This window comes from Ranitomeya imitator, chromosome 5 (genome assembly GCF_032444005.1).
Source record: "Ranitomeya imitator isolate aRanImi1 chromosome 5, aRanImi1.pri, whole genome shotgun sequence".
In the NCBI taxonomy this organism is placed as follows: Eukaryota; Metazoa; Chordata; class Amphibia; order Anura; family Dendrobatidae; genus Ranitomeya; species Ranitomeya imitator.
Window position 1 is genome coordinate 387,285,238 of NC_091286.1, and position 11,503 is coordinate 387,296,740.

An 11,503-nucleotide genomic window follows, 5' to 3' on the forward strand; every position below is an offset into this window, starting at 1 on the left:
TCACATACAAGGAACAAATACCACAACACCATGACCAGACCACATATTACCACCACAGTGATCGAATAATATCACATACAAGGAACAAATACCACAACACCATGTCCAGACCACATATTACCACCACATAGTGACTGAATACTACAATTCTGATCAGTAATTTAAAAAAAAGCACCATACTATCACCATAAGTGCCATTATACACAGGAGATCTGTTCTTAGGGTACCGTCACACAGTGCAATTTTCATCGCTACGACGGCACGATTCGTGACGCTCCAGCATCGTAACAATATCGCTCCAGCGTCGTAGACTGCTGTCACACTTTGCAATGAACGACGCTGGAGCGATAATTTCATGACGTATGTGCGATGTAGAAGCCGTTGGTTACTATGCGCACATCGTATACGATATATGTTACACCATGCGATCATGCCGCCACAGCGGGACACTAGACGACGAAAGAAAGTTTCAAACGATCTGCTACGACGTACGATTCTCAGCGGGGTCCCTGATCGCAGGAGCGTGTCAGACACTGCGATATCGTAACTATATCGCTCGAACGTCACGAATCGTGCCGTCGTAGCGATGAAAATTGCACTGTGTGACGGTACCCTTAGTATGCAGTGTCTGTGTACAGATAGTGATCACTAGTGAAATTATACACAGGAGCTCTGTATACAGTGTATAGTGTCAGTGTATAGGTAACACACTGACTCACCAGTGACGTCTCTAGGTGAAGTCCTTCATCTTTCATCCAGCACAGATCGCCATCATTTCATCCAGCCAGGACTTCTCTCTGCAGGAAATAACACAGTTATCTCGAGCTCCGCTTGCAGAACACATTACTTAATTTTTCACAACTTCTACATTACACCACATGAAGAAGGCGACATAGTATCACTCTATACAGTAACAGGACCGCCTCCCATTTAAAACAGTATACTCAAAAAATAAAATAAATACATCACTGCAGTAATAATATCCCTAAATTAGCCCCTATGGTATTAATAATATCCCCCAGCCTGGCCCCGTGTGTCTCATTCCTGGCGTCAGCCAGATGTTCTCCCATCCTGCCCTCATGAGTATCCATTCTTCCCCATATGATCTCCCCATCCTGCCCCATATGATCGCCCCATGTGATCTCTCCATCCTGCCCCATCTGTCTCCATCATATCCATCCTGCCCCATGATCCTGCACGATCTGTCTCCAATTCTGCCCCCAGTGTCTCCAATCATGCCCCATGTCTCCATTCTGCCCCCTATGTCTCCAACCATGCCCCCATGTCTGCAATCCTGACACTTGTCTCCAATCATGCCCCCTGTGTCTCCATTCTGCCCCATCTGTCTCCAATCCTGCCCCATCTGTCTCCAGTCATGCCCCCATGTCTTTCATCCTGCCCCGTGTCTCCAATCATGCCCCGTATCTCCATTCTGCCCCGTGTCTCGCATTCTGCCCCAATTTCCAGCATTCTGCCCCTGGGTCTCACAGTCTGCCCCTGTGTCCAGCATTCTGCCCCTGTCACTGTGTCCAGCATTCTGCCCCTGTCAATGCGTCCAGCATTTCTGCCCCACTGTGTCCAGCATTCTGCCCCACTGTCTCCAACATTCTGCCCCACTGTGTGTCCAGCATTCTGCCCCACTGTGTCCAGCATTCTGCCCCACTGTGTCCAGCATTCTGCCCCACTGTGTCTCGCATTCTGCCCCAATGTCCAGCATTCTGCCCCTGTGTCCAGCATTCTGCCCCTGTCACTGTGTCCAGCATTCTGCCCCACTGTGTCCAGCATTTCTGCCCCTGTCACTGTGTCCAGCATTCTGCCCCACTGTCTCCAGCATTCTGCCCCACTGTCTCCAACATTCTGCCCCACTGTGTGTCCAGCATTCTGCCCCACTGTGTGTCCAGCATTCTGCCCCACTGTGTGTCCAGCATTCTGCCCCACTGTGTGTCCAGCATTCTGCCCCACTGTGTGTCCAGCATTCTGCCCCACTGTGTGTCCAGCATTCTGCCCCACTGTGTCCAGCATTCTGCCCCACTGTGTGTCCAGCATTCTGCCCCAGTGTGTCCAGCATTCTGCCCCACTGTGTCCAGCATTTCTGCCCCTGTGTGTCCACCATTCTGCCCCACTGTGTCCACCATTCTGTCCCTCTGTGTCCAGCATTTCTGCCCCTGTGTGTCCACCATTCTGTCCCACTGTGTCCAGCATTTCTGCCCGTGTGTCCAGCATTCTGCCCCACTGTGTCCACCATTCTGTCCCACTGTGTCCAGCATTTCTGCCCCTGTGTGTCCAGCATTCTGCCCCACTGTGTCCAGCATTTCTGCCCCTGTGTGTCCAGCATTCTGCCCCACTGTGTCCACCATTCTGTCCCACTGTGTCCAGCATTTCTGCCCCTGTGTGTCCAGCATTCTGCCCCACTGTGTCCAGCATTTCTGCCCCTGTGTGTCCAGCATTCTGCCCCACTGTGTCCAGCATTCTGCCCCACTGTGTCCAGCATTTCTGCCCCTGTGCGTGTCCACCATTCTGTCCCACTGTGTCCAGCATTTCTGCCCCTGTGTGTCCACCATTCTGCCCCACTGTGTCCAGCATTTCTACCCCACTGTGTCCAGCATTTCTGCCCCTGTGTGTCCAGCATTCTGCCCCACTGTGTCCAGCATTTCTGCCCCTGTGTGTCCAGCATTCTGCCCCACTGTGTCCAGCATTCTGCCCCACTGTGTCAAGCATTTCTGCCCCTGTGTGTGTCTACCATTCTGTCCCACTGTGTCCAGCATTTCTGCCCTTGTGTGTCCACCATTCTGCCCCACTGTGTCCAGCATTTCTGCCCCACTGTGTCCAGCATTTCTGCCCCTGTGTGTCCAGCATTCTGCCCCACTGTGTCCAGCATTTCTGCCCCACTGTGTCCAGCATTCTGCCCCACTGTGTCCAGCATTCTGCCCCACTGTGTCCAGCATTTCTGCCCCTGTGTCTCCAGCATTCTGCCCCACTGTGTCCAGCATTTCTGCCCCACTGTGTCCAGCATTCTGCCCCACTGTGTCCAGCATTTCTGCCCCTGTGTGTCCACCATTCTGCCCCACTGTGTCAAGCATTTCTGCCCCACTGTGTCCAGCATTCTGCCCCACTGTGTCCAGCATTTCTGCCCGTGTGTCCAGCATTCTGCCCCACTGTGTCCACCATTCTGTCCCACTGTGTCCAGCATTTCTGCCCCTGTGTGTCCAGCATTCTGCCCCACTGTGTCCACCATTCTGCCCCTGTGTGTCCAGCATTCTGCCCCTGTGTGTCCAGCATTCTGCCCCACTGTGTCCACCATTCTGCCCCTGTGTGTCCAGCATTCTGCCCCACTGTGTGTCCACCATTCTGTCCCACTGTGTCCAGCATTTCTGCCCCTGTGTGTCCACCATTCTGCCCCACTGCGTCCAGCATTTCTGCCCCACTGTGTCCAGCATTTCTGCCCCTGTGTGTCCATCATCCTGCCCCCCGGGCCCACCTGGATCGCAGCTCTCAAAGAAAAAAAAAACCACGACTTCTTACCTGGCCATGCTCCTGCGCCGGGCGAAGATCCCCCCAGGCTCCACACAGACGCACTCGCCGGGCCCGGCGGCTGACAATGACGTCAGACGCCGGCGACGCCGGCGAGTGCGCACTGCGGCCCTATTCAGATGCCAGCCTCAGACTGGCTGGCGGCTGTTAACTATTGACGTGCGGGCGCGGGCCCGCACGTCAATAGTGTGCCGCTGCCGCAGCGCCTGCAGGGGGGGCCCGGTGACCAGATGAGATGGGGCCCGATGCGGGCCCCCTCTGCTCACCGGGCCCCATACGCCAGTCACGGCTGTCATGCCCTGATGGCGGCCCTGTGTGTAACGCCCCAGCCACTTTCCAACACTTAGTGAATGACATTTTCAGGGATCTCTTAGATACATTCGTGGTGATTTATCTGGATGATATTTTAATTTTTTCTAACTCCACAGGGGAACATCACGGACATGTGAGAATGGTCTTAGAACATCTACGACAGACCCATCTTTACATTAAACTGGAGAAGTGTGAATTCCATCAGACCAAAATTCAATTTCTGGGGTATGTAATGTCTACACAGGGAATTAGTATGGATGGAAGCAAGACTTAAGCCATCAAGAATTGGCCAGTTCCCAGGAATGTGAAGGAAGTACAGCGCTTCATTGGGTTTGCCAATTTTTACAGGCGTTTTATTAGAAATTTTTCTGAGGTAGTGACACCTATCACACAACTTACCTGGAAAGAGTCTAGCTTCACTTGGACCCCTCAATCCCAAGAAGCATTTTCCAGTCTGAAGGATAAATTTACCACAGCACCTATCCTAATGCATCCCAACCCTGAACATACCTTTATAATAGAGGTGGATGCCTCAGACTGTGCCATCGGAGCTATACTCTCCCAGGGAACAGGTGAGAAGAGTGTCTTGCATCCCTGTGCTTTCTTTTCCCAGCGGTTATCTGCGGCTGAGAGGAACTATGATGTAGGCAATAGAGAATTGCTAGCTATTATTGCCGCTTTAAGGAATGTAGAAACCTTCTTCAGGGAGCTGCACAGCAAATAGTCGTCCTAACTGACCACTGCAACCTTGAATTTACAAGATCGGCTAAGTGCCTGACTCCTCACCAGGCCCGTTGGAATCTTTTCTTAAACCAATTTGATTTTGTAATCTCTTATAGGCCAGGATCGTGCAATGGAAAGGCTGATGCACTCTCTAGGATCCATTCAATGGAGACCCATCCATCTACTCCTCCTAAGACCATTCTTCCTGATTCTAGATTCCTGGGAGTGATTCATAATCAAGACCTACTTAAGGACATCAAGGAAGCATACCATTCGGATTCTTTGCTGGCACAACCTCCTAGAGACATAAGCCTTGTTTATAAGAATGGTGTGTGGTTTCAGGGGCAACGCCTGTATATACCTGAAACGGTCAAATTGAGAGTATTGCAACTCATCTACGATTCTAAGATAGCTGGACATAGAGGAGTTCTAAAGACACAAGAATTTCTTTCATGTTTCTTTTGGTGGCCCACTTACAGAAAGGACGTTCTAAATTATGACACCATGTTCCTCTCCAATGGGTCTATTGCAACCCCTACCCACCCCTTCCTGTCCATGGGGATCCATTTCCATGGATTTCATTGTGGAGTTGCCAGCCTCTCAAGGGAAGAACACCATTCTAGTGGTAGTGGATCGGTTAACAAAGGCGGCTCATTTTATTCCCTGCGTCAGCTTACCCACTGCTAAACAGACATCAGATTTAATGATTCAAAATGTGTTTCACTTGCATGGAGTACCGGATGAGGTCATTTCTGATTGAGGGGTGCAATTCACTTCAAGGTTTTGGCAGAATTTTTGTGCCGCATTGGACATTAAAGTAAATCTTTCTTCTGCTTTTCATCCCCAGACTAACGGACAAACAGAACGGACTAATCAGACCCTGGAGCAGTATCTCCGCTGCTTTATCTGCCACCTACAAGATGATTGGGTGGATTTACTTCCACTGGCTGAGTTCTCCTATAACTCTCAGAGCGCTTCCACTAAGCAGTCTCCTTTTTACGCCAATCTAGATTACCACCCTAACATTCTTCCTCAATTTCCCATAGATACGCCCTTGCCAGCTGTGGCTGAAAGAATCATGTCTTTACAACAGAATATTGATCTTCTAAAGGAAAATCTGAAATTGGCTCAGGAAAGGTATAAGAGAGCAGCAGATAAATTTCGTAAACCTGCACCAACTTTCAAGGTAGGAGACTCTGTCTGGCTATCAACTAAAAATCTTAAATAGAGAATCCCATCATCCAAATTGGGACATAAGTACATTGGGCCCTACAAGATCAGTAAGATTGTAAGTGCCGTTGCTTGTCATCTTCAACTGCCCAGAACTATGAGAATTCACCCTGTCTTTCACGTTTCTCTACTAAAAGCAGCAGTACCTAATACTTTTCCTGGACGTTCTTCTCCCCATCATGATCCAGAGCTGATTGATTGTCAGGAGGAATTTGTGGTGGAGAAGATTCTGGATTCCAGGTTATATAGGAATCAGCTACAATACCTGATTAAATGGCAGGGCTACCCAGTTGAGGACAACTCATGGGAACCAGTTAATAACATTAATGCTCCTCGCTTACTCCACCAGTTCCATCAGAGGTACCCAGACAAGCCTGATCTGAGGTCATCCATAGGCTGTCCCTAAGGGGGGAGTAATGTAAGGTTCTCAGTCTCTTTGCTATATCTGCTGTGATTTTCTGTTTTTGTAACCAGGCTTTTCCGTCAGTCATTTTGCTTTGTCTTGCTGCAGCTACTTTGCCCTGAGTCAGTATGGAGTTTCTAGCTTCTATGTTTCTGCCCTGTTCTCTGCCTCTTGCCTTTTTAAGCAGCCTCAGCTGTTCAATCAGTGCTTCTGAATCATGTCTGCAGTCAGCCTGTGACCTGCTCATGGAAGTCTTCGACTTAGTAATCCAGCCATCTCCTACTGTGGATTTCTGGGACACTTGTGGACACTGGAACTCTGCTGCATGCTAATCTACATTTACCAGGGAAGTAACAGGCAGACTCTGAACCTGCTTTGTGCTTAATACCAAACTTAAGGTTTACTCTGGTCTGCTGTGTCGCCCGACGTTTCTCCTGCCTCTGTACCTGCAATTATGTAAAACCTGCTTCTCTGTGGCATACTTGTATGAAGTAATACAAGCAAGTCCTAACTAAACCTGTTTCTCCTGTGTCTTCCTCGCACCCAAGCACAAGATTCTAAATAGACTGTGTACAAAACATTACAACAGACTACCAGTTATATATATATGGGGAGTCACCTAGTAAATATGTTCAAAAGCTCCCCCTGGTGGCCTGCAGTGTGAATATGTTGCATGCTTGTGGTACCTGGATGTAGTTATCCTTCCTTGCCTCCAAACGTAGCATCACTCTCCCCGAGAGGAAAGCGATGCCACTGTGACGACCAGGACCCTGGGGCGCCACACTTTCCCCTGTTAAATCCAGTACTCCCGGACTGGGAAATGAAGAACAACAATACATGTTAGCAAAAAGACATACAATTTTTAAAATGCTATAAAACTTATAATACTAATTAATATTATGTAAACTAGAGCTTCCCTTTATGGGAGGTGAGGACACTTGAACGTTACAAAACATATTTACTTTGTGGATCCACTTTTAAACATAGAACAATTTAATGGAACAGTGCAACAATTGACTAACTATGAAATACGATGACCCTTACGGGTATACTTTCTCTTAAGTGCAAAGTCTTTGTCCAACCCCCGCGGGTTACTTTCTCCATTTTATTCTTTCATGTAATACTATTTAGCTTCAATTCGAAATTTTATTTTTACTAACAACATTAACTCTTTAATATACTCTGGTTCATTATACTAGCTCACTAATATATGTACGAACTGTTATACACTATACAACGTTATCTGACTCTCAAACATCGCTTTAAGAAAGTGCAACAAGTAAACATTCCCTTTAAGGGTTCAAACAGTATTCAAGTTTTTCAATGAGGTAGTGCAATTACTATTCAAGTCAATCATTAACTCCAAAACAGTAGAAATAGCAATTTTCACGGAAATGTCAGAAGCAGTCTCTTCCAAAGCTCCTTTTGTAAAACCAATAGAAAGCACCTTTAAGAAGGTGCAAACTATTTACAGTGAAAGTTTTTGAGCCATTCACTGTCCATGACTCCAGTGTCTTTAAGCAAGCAAAACTCTTGCAGTAAGTGAACTTGGCAAACAGAGGATCTCTTTTAACATGGTACCTCTTTAAGTGGAAACCCTGGTCGGGTTCAATAAACTTCAATAACAGTCATTTCAAACTTGCAGCAAAAGATGAACATGTAACTATTTAGAGTCATTTTTCAGATTTCTTTACCTGAGTTTCGGCATTGTCCATGGTTGTCCCTGTGGGGGTGGGTGACTCCCAGGTAGCACGTAGAGCGCATCCATGCTCCGGAGAGTAGTCCAAGTGCCCACCGACTTTTGTTCCACAACAGCCCGCGTGCATCTTGATCACAGAGCGACGGGTGCTCTGTCACAGATAGGGACGTTCTTCACCTGGCCAGGTGGGGCGACGGCAGATGAGGAGGAGCCACTGGTGGTGGTGGCTCCAGGCCACGAGGTGGTGGTTTTGTAGCCTTTGGTTCACATTTGTGGACATGGAGGGCGTACCACCCTTTGTCTCCCCAATGTCTTGTGTAGGTGACACGGTCCCCAGGATGTCCGGGTGTCCCTCGATTAAGTGCGCCTTCAAATCTCGTCTGGTCACAAAGACTTCGGGGTATAAGTCTGGCTCTTTGATGAAGCCCCATCCGGATTTTATACGGAATGTGACTACTGTCCCTTGTCTTCGCGGGCCTTGGTTTCCATAAGTCTCCTTTCTAACCCGGGCCTTAGCCTGCAGGTCTTTCTCCCTGATGGCCTGGCATCGGCGTTCCTTCTCTCTCTCTTCCTGCTCCTGTCGGAGCGCCTGCTGCTGCTGGTATTCCTCCCAACTTAGGACTTCGATTTGTACCCCTTCAGGCTGGGCCTCCCTAGGGAAGCCGATCAGGTCGGTGGTGGTATGGGTCTACCGCAAGGTCACCCACACCCCTTGGATGTCCACAGTCTTTTTGGTGGGCTGCAGCGGGGCATCAGTGACTGGTATGACCTCTCAGGGCCTTTCCCATTCTAGGCGGCTGGGTGGTGGCGGTTGGCGGGGAGTCAATGGGTACTAGGAGGGTCTCGTCAACGGCCAGGGCAGGTTCAGTTGGCTTACCTGCCGCCGCGCCATCTCCGGTGCCGGTTTCTCTCGCTGCAGTCTGGGGCTCCGATGGCTGGATGCGCTGCTGCTCCTGGACGCTGGTGGCTGCGTGGTACCACGACCTCCGGAGCTGACGACACAGCTCCTCGACCTCCGAGCCAAGAGCCTCCGGGTTCATGAGTGATGGAGGGGCCTTCTCCTCATCCGATTGGCCGGGATAGCTGCTGGCTTCCTCTCCCTCCTCCGGGTGACCTCCGCTCACCATTTTGCCAACCAGGTTCTGCCTGGCATCTTCCTGTTGCTTCTGCTCCTCCTCACCTGAAGGGTGGTTCCTTCTCCCTTCACCATCCCAGATGGTGAGGGGCGGCTTCCACTTTTGCGCCGTTTTTCCAGGCTACGCCCATGACGACACGCCCCACTCCTCCTGCACGCCACATGGTGCTGTAATGGCAGCAATTTTAGCAGCAATTTTGGCGGTCTTTTGCGATACACAGTCTCTGAGCAGAAAAACAGTTAGGCACAGTCCTTTAGGTGCACATGACCCGATTTTCAAGGTCAGTCCATCCTGTTCCTGACGCCAAGTTGGAGCGCCCCGTCAGGGCAAGGGGTTTACTCGGTACCGGGTCCTGCAGTTCACAGGGGGATGTCATGGTGGCTGACCCGGTTCGTGGCCCTGGGACATCCGTATAAAAGGGAAAGGTCTTTAAAGAGATAAGGTTTATGTTCGTGATGCCACCTGTGGTATTCGGTCAGGGTGACCGACGCTGCTTTAAGGGGACCGCTGGGGTGATGTTATGGCAGCTGGATGGTATACCTTCCCACAGGTGAAGTATATCTGCAGTGCTTCCCAGTGTGTAGATGGTAGAATGGTGAGAGGAGCATTGAAGAACGAGGACACAGGATCGCAGTCTCTTTACCTTGTTTACTGTTGGTTTCAGCAGCCACAGTCCAGGGCACCAGATCACAGGGCAGGTAGAGTCCGGCTGGTTTGGAGTCAAGTCCAGAGTCCCCTTGTCCAGGTGGACTGCTTCCTCTGCCTCATTATGGGCGCTTACTCTATTTAGATTACTAATCATGCTGGTATTTTTACCCATGAGTGTCGAGTCTGTGTGCTATTTAGTGCATACAGATGCTATAGGGTTTTAGGCCTCACTTACTTCTGTGCCATAAGATTCAAATATATAGATGTTGCTGTACAGTCATACAATATATACAAGCAAAAATAATAGTCATGCAAACTGAATGCAAAAATAAAATAAAGTAAAATAAGCAACCTGGGTGACGAAGTCAGAGACATCACATGATAAGCCAATTAGCTTGAGGGTTCAAATAGAGCATGACAACTTGTGTCATAATGTAGTCATGTGCATATACATAACATTTCTGCTATTGAAACCCAACTTACGGCCACTCTCTTTACCAGATTGGAACAACCTGAAAAGTGGAACTGAGAAGATACTTCAGGAGAACCAGAAATCTCTACAAGAAAAGAAACGTCAGAAATTTCAGCGCAACACTGAGGATTATATTCACAGCCGAGTATATCAATGGAACGACTCTGCATTCACAAGAACATGGCGCCAAAACGCAGGAACCCACCGCTGTGGTTCTTTCAGCTGCGGGAGCGACACTTCAACTGGACCAAGCAGACCGAGATTTTTACAGAAAGACCACAGGGGAGGACACCACAAAAACCAATCCATAATGGTGGTGAATCTCTCTAGCCTTGGCCGTGGGGTCACAGGCCCCATTCCTCATGTACCTCGACACTTTGACCGAGTGCACGCCAATCTTCCAGCATCTGTTGCAAATAGAGCCGTAATATAGAGTTGTGCTCAACAGTTTACATACCCGACAGAATTTTTGCTTTCTTGGCCTCTTTTCAGAGAATATGAATGTTAACACTAAAACTTTTTCTCCACTCATAGTTAGTGGTTGGGTGAAGCCATTTATTGTCAAACTACTGTGTTTTCTATTTTTAAACCATAATGACAACCCAAAACATCCAAATCACCCTGATCAAAAGTTCACATACCCCATTTCTTAATACCGTGTATTGCGCCCTCTAACATCAATGCGGTAGTTGTGGATAAAGTTCTTTATTTTCTCAGATGGTAAAGCTGCCTGCTCTTTTTGGCAAAAAGCCTCCAGTTCCTGTAAATTCCTGGGTTGTTTAGCATGAACTGCGTGCTTGAGATCTGCCCAGAGTGGCTCAATGATATTAAGGTCAGGACACTGAGATGGCCACTCCAGAACCTTGACTTTGTTCTGCTGTAGCCAAAGAGAGGTTGATTTGGCCTTGTGTTTTGGATCATTGTCATGTTGGAACGTCCAAGTATGTCGCATGCGCAGCTTCCAGGCTGATGAGTGCAAATTTGCCTCCAGTATTTGCTGATAACGTGCTGCATTCATCTTTCCTTCAATTTTGACCAAGTTTCCTGTGCATTTGTAGCTCACACATCCCCAAAACATCAGCGATCCACCGACATGCTTTATAGTAGGAATGGTGTTCCTTTCACCATAAGCCTTGTTAACCTCTCTCCAAAATGTGACGTTTATGGTTGTGGCCAAAAACTTCAATTTTGGTCTTATGACTCCAAATTACCTTGTTCCAGAAGTTTTGAGGCTTGTCTCTGTGCTGTTTTGCATATTGTAGGCGAGATACTTTGTTGCGTTTGAGCAGTAATGGCTTTCTTCTGTCAACTCAACCATACAGTCCATTTTTCTTCAAGTGCCTCCATAC

The 11,503-nt window shown here is 48.5% G+C and overlaps 1 long non-coding RNA gene across 1 annotated transcript; it reads left to right on the forward strand.

Annotated features, from left to right (window-relative positions):
• Window positions 1-3,882: 3,882 nt before the first annotated feature.
• LOC138680752 (uncharacterized) lies at window positions 3,883-10,648 on the forward strand. The gene is made up of 3 exons (XR_011321758.1): window positions 3,883-4,068; window positions 4,683-5,752; window positions 10,184-10,648. It is a non-coding gene; the product is annotated as an uncharacterized lncRNA (long non-coding RNA).
• The last annotated feature ends 855 nt before the right edge of the window (window positions 10,649-11,503 follow it).